This window comes from Bufo bufo, chromosome 6, assembly GCF_905171765.1.
Source record: "Bufo bufo chromosome 6, aBufBuf1.1, whole genome shotgun sequence".
Lineage (NCBI taxonomy): Eukaryota > Metazoa > Chordata > Amphibia > Anura > Bufonidae > Bufo > Bufo bufo.
Genome location: NC_053394.1, coordinates 355,780,854 through 355,788,935, shown reverse-complemented (window position 1 = coordinate 355,788,935; position 8,082 = coordinate 355,780,854). Strand labels below are relative to the sequence as shown.

General features: G+C 47.1%; 1 protein-coding gene and 1 long non-coding RNA gene across 2 annotated transcripts in view; one reads left to right on the top strand and one right to left on the bottom strand.

The window, feature by feature from the left end:
- Nucleotides 1–447: 447 nt before the first annotated feature.
- LOC121003890 overlaps nucleotides 448–8,082 on the bottom strand; it is a 10,341-nt gene continuing 2,706 nt past the window's right edge. The window contains exons 2-3 of the long non-coding RNA XR_005779618.1: nucleotides 651–653; nucleotides 448–492 (exon numbers count right to left, since the gene is read on the bottom strand). This is a non-coding gene — a long non-coding RNA (uncharacterized LOC121003890). The remainder of the gene's footprint in view (nucleotides 493–650; nucleotides 654–8,082) is intronic.
- FOXJ1 (forkhead box J1) overlaps nucleotides 6,637–8,082 on the top strand; it is a 22,719-nt gene continuing 21,273 nt past the window's right edge. The window contains exon 1 of the mRNA XM_040435828.1: nucleotides 6,637–6,647. The gene's annotated coding sequence lies outside the window, so the exon portion shown is untranslated. The remainder of the gene's footprint in view (nucleotides 6,648–8,082) is intronic.

The window sequence follows — 8,082 nt, the reverse complement described above, 5'->3', positions numbered from 1 at the left end:
ATTCAAAAGTGACCAAAACATCAGCCAGGAAGCATAGGAACTGAGAAGTGGTCTGTGGTCACCACCTGCAGAACCACTCCTTTATTGGGGGTGTCTTGCTAATTGCCTATAATTTCCACCTGTTGTCTATCCCATTTGCACAACAGCATGTGAAATTGATTGTCACTCAGTGTTGCTTCCTAAGTGGACAGTTTGATTTCACAGAAGTGTGATTGACTTGGAGTTACATTGTGTTGTTTAAGTGTTCCCTTTATTTTTTTGAGCAGTGTATAATAAAACACATTATACATTGGTTTCACACTGGTACCAAGAAATTCACCATCAGCCATGCCAAGAAGAAAGAGGTTTTTTTAAGGGCTCATGCACACGAATGAATTTTCTTTCCGTGTCCGTTCAGTTTTTTTTGGCGGACCGTATGCGGAACCATTCACTTCAATGGGTCCACAAAAACAACAGAAATGATTCAGTTTGCATTCCGTTTCCGTATGTCCGCTTGGCCGTTCCGCAAAAAAGTAGTACATGTCCTATTATTGTCCGTGGCTCCATTCGAGTCAATGGGTCCTCAAAATATACGGAACGCATCCGTATTTTGCGGATCCATGCTCACTTTGCCCATGTGTTTACTGTTTGCAAACATTACAGTAACAAACTTCCTGTTTCCGTTGGCGATCCACAAAAAACGGATCGCATATGGAAACCATACGGATATGTTTTGTGGCATAACGGAACAGATGCGGCCACAAAACAGAAAAAAAAAAACTCAGATACGGAACAACGGATCCGTTAGAAACGGACTGCAACGGTTGAGTGCATGAGCCCTAAGATTCTTATATTGATAACCTATCCTTAGGATAGGACATCAATAGCAGATCTGTGGGGGTCTGACTGGGCTTGAAGAGGCTGCGGCACAGCGGCCTCTTCCTAGGTCAGTGACGTCTCGTGGCCTATATGCAGCTCAGTCCCTCAAGTGAATGAGGCTGAGCTGCAATACCAAGCACAGCCACTATACAATGTACGGCGCTGTGCTTGGTAAGCTCCTGGGAGGCCGCGATGCTCACCAGAGCACCTCTGCCTCCTCAAACAGCTAATCAGTCGAGACGTCGGACCCAAGCCGATCTGATAGGTCCTCAATATCAGAATCTGGGAAAGCACCATTAACTATTTAGCCCCAACCCATATGCAAAATAGACCCAGGGTGAAGAACAAATATTTAAGGGATTGGACACTTTCTAAAAAAAAAAAAATCAAAACACTGTAACGTCCTAAAGTTGTGGGCACTAGCGTAGGAAACTCAAAGCCCACTTAGGCCTTACCCTAGGTTCACACTACTGACAATCCGGCAGCCTGTGCGTTATTTGGTAGAAACCCGGCATTTACGCCAGATCTCATTATAGTCAATGGGGATCTGGTGGTTCCCGGCATTTTCTGACTATGCAGGATACGGTGAATTCCGGCAGGCTGTTCTAACACTGATGTGAACGTACCCTTACCTGAGCATCCTTGTTCAATGTGTAAACAGGGGTCAATGGTAGCTGCTGCGTATGCAGATACATCCAGCAGAATTTGATGTACCTGCGCATGTCCTGAATGCTCTCAGCGCAAGCACAGAAGAAGATTTGGCCAGGGCACCTGTACTGGATCTTTGGGCAGTGGGTAAGGTAAGACATGAGGGGGCTTAGGTTTTTCTAGTATAGTGCCCAGAAGGTCGGGCATTACAAAGATATTTTTTAGACGATCGCCAATCCCTTTAAAAAAAACAGAAATGGTGCTAAAAGAATCGCATCTATGGGAACAAATCCAGGTAGATCCCCTTGTATTTTAGCATTTATATTCGGGTTATGACTCCTAGACCGCCTAAAGTTGTGCTTAGATTAACATTGGGTTCTATGGCTCTGTGGGTTGCAGTGGTACTACAGATAATGATGTGGCCAGCCTTATACAGGAATTACGTCCAGGGGACGCTGACTACATTAACTATTGTTCAGCGGCTCAACAGGACTGACGTCTTACAACTGACAATATTGTAGATAATGACTGTAAGTAGCTGCCATAAATCCCGGTAAGGGCTTGGGTCTACGCCTCACGCTGGACACGTTTAACCCCCTTCAATTCAAGAAGGTAAAACCTGTTCTGCAGGTGAGACATGAGAGCTCCAGGAGTCGCTGCTCCATCAAAGGCTTTGCTGTCCTAATGACCCCTCAGTGCTTAGTACAATAGGACAGGTCATCATCTGCTGACACACTGCCTGCTCTGCCCCTGTTCTGCTCAACACCTCATTTTAAGGTTCTTGGTATGCACCCGCTTCATTTTTACAAAGATTGCGATAGACTTTAAAAAAAAAAAAAAAAAATATTATTTTATGTTACAGTACACTGCGATTAATGGGATTTCTAACAAGTCTTTTAGGGCATATCCACTATATTTGCCAGTAAGTTCAGATTTTCTACTGTTGTGTCTCCATGTTCCCCATTTGCGTGACTGCACACGTGTGACGGCTTCTCTGTTCTTGGGATCAGTGAGGGTCCTGGCAGTCAGACTCCCAACAATTTGACTTTAATGGTATATCTAGCCATAATTAGAAATAACTGGGCTCCACAGCAAATTTTTAAATGACCCCCCACACACAATCCCAAAAACTTGTTTGCAACCCTCACTCCTGTGGCTAGTCAAGATCGCTCTCTCAGACAAGGCCCGGCAGCCGCTCCGTCTGTTTTCTACTGTGTCACTGTATATAATGTCAGTGTATAATACTGTAGATGGGGCCCTGCCAATAAAATCTGTTAGTCCTACGCCTGGGTGGGCCCCTTCTGAGTTCGGGCCCCAAAGCAGCCGCTTCCCCTGCTTCGTCTATAGCTACGCCCCTGGCCATAAGGCTGGGACTACACTGTGATCTTCACTATGACCATAGGTCATTGTCTTGCAGTGCAACTATTGAACTCAATGGCAGTGTCGTAGCTAGAAATGACTGGGCCCCACAGCAAATTTTTGAATGGGACCCCCTTCTCCCAGTAATTTTTTCGCAACCCCTTCCTTTCATGCCTCCCCCATTCCTGTGGCTAGTAAAGATCGCTCTCTCAGACCAGGACCGGCAGCTGTTCCATCCGTTTCCTATACTGTCACTGTATATCATTTCATTGTGTAATACTGTTGAGGGGGCCCTGACAAAATCTTTTAGTCCTCCTCCTCCTGGATGGGCCCCTTCTGGGTCAGGGCCCCAAAGCAGCCGCTCCCCTATAGCGACGCCCCTGCTCAATGGGATTACAGCACGACTTGCAATTTGACAGGAGCACAAATTCTGGGGTTGCATTTACAAGAAACTTGCAAGTCACATAGTCACCCCATTGAGTTCAATCGCTACACAGCCATCTTTGGTCGCATGACGGGTGTCACGGCCGAGATCCCCGTATCGCCCCTGCCTTAAAGTGGTTGTCTCACTTCAGCAAATGGCATTCATCATGTAGACAAGATTAATACAAGGCACTTACTAATGTATTGTGATTGTCCATATTGCCTCCTTTGCTGGCTGGATTCATTTTTCCGTCACATTATACACGGCTTGTATCTATGCTTATGACCACACCAGGCTATGTGCGCTCCCATGGTCCCGGCCACCAGAGAGGCACCTTTTCCTATAGTCTGCAAGCACGACCACCACTGGTGGATTGCAGGGTGGTCGTAACCCCTGAATACAATTCGGGTATATTGTGATGGAAAAATGAGTCCAGCCAGCAAAGGAGGCAATATAACACTTTTTTGGGTAGGCTCACAATTTTTGTTGCTTTACCTGCAGTGAAGGTTTATCACCACAAGATGGCGCACTGCTGCCTTTAGATCATACACCTTATAATCGGCCATACTGAAACAAGTATCCGTCCCTCAGCCACAGCAATGCAATGCCTCTTCTGCTGTATACAGGGGCAGAATTACCACCAAAGTAGTAGCCACTATGGGACTAGCAGTAGCAGGGGCAGTCTGGGAACTTAAAGGGGTTATCCAGTCTTTATAATGACCCACAGAATGTCCAGGCCCCTCCTTTAGAGCATACTTACCTGCTCCCCGGCACCTGCATCCCTCCGGATCCCTGCAGGCCGCCACTGCATCTCTCCTCGGCGGTGACCAGCCTCCCTAGTAGTGTTGAGCGAAGCGAGCTTTGGATGCTTCATCCGAAGTCGCTTCGTTCAAAACTTCGGAATAATACTGTACAGAGATCCGTCTCCTTACAGTATTAGAATGTATGGGCTCCGATGAGCCAAAGTAAGTTATTCACGAAGTCGTGCGGGACTTCGTTGAATAACTTTGGTAGTTGATTTTTAAAGTGGAAAACCATTTTAAAACTTGAAACCGAACTCGGCTTCGGTTCCAACTAGTACTTCGGCTCATCGGAGCCCATAAATTCTAATACTGTACGGCAACGGATTGTGATGTACCTAGCCAACGGCACTGAGGAGCGCTTGGGTGGGAAATTTCCCTGTAGGGTCTATGGCCAGTCCACCCCTAGCAGGGGGGCCTGACACATTCACACACTAATAATTCTTCCATTGCAACCCAGGTCTCGTTCCCCGTCCAGTGCCCTCCTGCCCCGCTCAGCAGCCGTAGCCCTGTATCGCGCCTGCTGTGGAGAGCAGGATGTGCTACATTCCCTAGGGAAACAGCGCTAGTTGAGTATTACTGTTTTTTTACTCTAGTAATACTTTAGGGCCAGCACTATTGCGAGGGGGGATTTTACTGTGTATGGGCACTCAGAGGGCATGACTACTGTGCGGGGGAATAACCACTTTGAAGGGGACCACAACGCATCACTACTGTGTTGGTGGGGCATACAGGGCCCAGACGGTCTTCTGTAAAGTAAATTCTTGACTCTTCCTCCTGTCCAGCACTAGTAAGTATTATATTTTCCTATTTTTTACATGGCTGAGTCGGTGGGGGATTGTATGGCGAATATGGGCGGTCTTGCTTAGCCATGGGACGGGTGACTGCAAAAAAGTTCTGGGGCCACATTCAAGATTTTGCTATGGAGCCCAGTCTTTTCTAGTCACGCCCTTGGCTGTATATAGAGTCACACTGGATTATGGAAATATATTGGGGTCACGCGTACACTGCTGTGTATGCCTCAAAAAATTTACCCAAACAGGCAGAGACGGAATGACAGAGGCAGTTGAATGAAGTGTCGGTATATACTGTATATCTATACTGGTGTCTAAAGGGGTATTCCCAGAATGACAACGAATCACCTACTCACAGGATAAGCTTTTGATCGGTGGGCGTCTGAAAGCTGGGACCACTGTTCGATCACGAAAAAAGGGGTCTAAGTGGAGCAGCAGTCAAGCATGCTCAGCGCCACTCCATTCATAGTCTATAACAGGGATCAGCAACCTTCAGCACTCCAGCTGCTGTGAAACTACAACTCCCAGCATGCACACCTACTTGGCTATTCTTGAAAGGAGAATTCTAGGAGTTCTAGTTTTAGAACAGCTGGAGTGCCGGAGATGGCTGATCCCTGGTCTATAGGACTGCCGGAGATGGCTGATCCCTGGTCTATAGGACTGCCGGAGATGGCTGATCCCTGGTCTATAGGACTGCCGGAGATTGCTGAGCGCTGCACCCTTCTTCTCTTCTGGCCTATACTTCTGGTTCCAATTCATCTTCAGTCCTAAATGTGAATTCTGCATCTTGACCAGGATTTGAGGGGAAAGGGGGTAATTATCTCTCCTGCCGGAGAGCTCCTTAATGGGCGCGAGGAGACTTATAGGCCGTACATGCTCCTCTGGAAAGAAAGGGATGCAAATGAGCTCTTACTTAGCAAGCTCTGCCTCTAGAAGAGATAGTACCCCCCAAATCCTGACCTAGGCCTCTCACCCAGTACAGCCAGTACTCTCTGCTCTGCACTGATGAGGGGCAATCACCCCGAAACAGCCGTCTGCAGATGAGATGCTGGCTTATTTAATATCCGAGTCATGTCCAACACTGATATTTAGGATAGCTGCCTTACATCTGGTGGCATTAGAGGCAGGGCTTCTAAGAGCTCCTTTGTATCTTGACCATGCGTTTTCCTGTCCATTTCTACCCTGCTACTGTATACCCGTCTACATCTGCAGTCCTCATCTTATCTAGCAGCTGCCATTGATTGGAAACATCTTCAAAAAAACTTCTCCAAAACTATTCTCCTTCAGAAGGGTAGAAGTGGCTTGTTTGCCAAGTAAAGCTGCACATGCCAGCTATTTCTCCCATCTCCTCCCAGACTTGGAACGGCCAAGCATGCATGTTTAATTCACTGGAGGGAAGGGATTAATCCGCTGCCAGAAATCAGTGCTTTTGGCTGTCATTGAGCTCTGTGGGGAGGAGGTCGTTCTTAGTTTTGCTAGAGGGGGCCCTATGATGTCTGTCGACCATGCTCTTCTCACATGCCTGATACTGACATGAGCGGCTTCTGACAAACCTTGAAGACGCATCATCTCAGGGAGTCTCATCCGGGGTCGCTACCAAAAACAGCAGCTGAAGGAGTTTCTGGAAAATGATGCGGAGTCCTCCGTAAGCCGCTTCCCTCTTTGTCTTGTAAGGTGCCAGAACAATCGCACATTTACATTTAACAAGGCTGCTGAACAAAAGCTCTGCCCCTGTCAATGAAGGTAGACTTGGCAGACATGGCCGTGTATGCTGGGGGCCGGAAACACAAGAAGATCATTGTTTTCACAACAGGGAAGGCAGGAGGCGACTAGACCCAGCTCTGCAGGAGAGGAAATCCTGCGCTACACAACGGCTGCTGACGGACGCCTCCGAAATTTGCGCTGTGGCTCACGTTTTATGATGTTGCTTTTGTGAGACGCAAATCATGTCAATTTCTTGTATAGAAATTGGTGGAATTTTTCTCGACTCTAAATTGCAACTGTGTCAATTTACATTGATTTCTATGGAATGGGTAAAAAAAAAAAAAATGCTGGATTGCCCCCAAATACAAGTGCCTAAGGACTTTTTGTGACCGTAAAATGCTACTCAATAGCAGGGATCAGAAAACTCCAGCTGTTGTGAAACTACAACTCCCAGCATGGTCCATTCACTTCTATGGGAGCTCCAAGAACAGCCGAGCGAGTGTCCATGCTGGGAGTTGTTGTAGTTTCACAACAGCTGGTGTGCCACAGTTTTCTGATCCCTGCTCTATAGAATGAAGAGTTAGGCTACATGCACACAAACGTTGTTTGTTTCCGTGTCCGTTCCGTTTTCCTTGCGGATAGGATGCGGACCCATTCATTTCAATGGGTCCGCAAAAAATGCTGCCCGCATCAGTATGTCCGTTCTGTAGCCCCGCAAACAAAATAGAATATGTCCTATTCTTGTCCGTTTTAGGCATTGTTACAATGGGGAAAAAAAACGGCATACGGATGTGTTTTGCGGACCGCAAAACACATACGGTCGTGTGCATGTAGCCTTAGAATGAATACACACGTGTGGCAGACTTGTTGCAGAAATCCATGTGCTCGATGCAGGTACGTGGAACTGATTTTCAGTTGCCCAAATTTCTCCCACAATTCTGACCTGTGTTCTTTCACATTTGAAAAAAAAAAAGCATGCATTACATGAGGATTTTGCCATATGCATTGCTATAGGAGAAATCCGCACCGGAGATCTGTGGCATAAATTGACACGCTGCAGATTTCAGATCGGCGCCACTGGTCAAATCTCATCAACTTTGCTGGTACAGTACAACGCTGTGGATTTGCCACACGAAAATCTGCGATAGCAAATACCTGAGGTATCCACCCCATTTGAACATATCATTACAGTGCAGTACAGCAGTGTTCGTGGGATCTGCAGGGCAGCATATATACAGATACATAGCTCAGAATAAGGACCCATTTAAACAATCGTGTGACGGCCAAGTCCGGTTTGCGGACCGTAAACCGCAGATCTTCAAAACAAGGGTCCAGCTGTGTGCACCCTACATCACAGTGCGGACCCATTGACTTCAATGGGTCCGCGATCTATTTGTCCTATCTTTGTCTGCAACATGCAAATTGCGGAGCCATTGAAGCGATGAGGGGGACACGCAGCTGGTGCCCGTGTTTTGCCGATCTGTGGCTTGCTGTC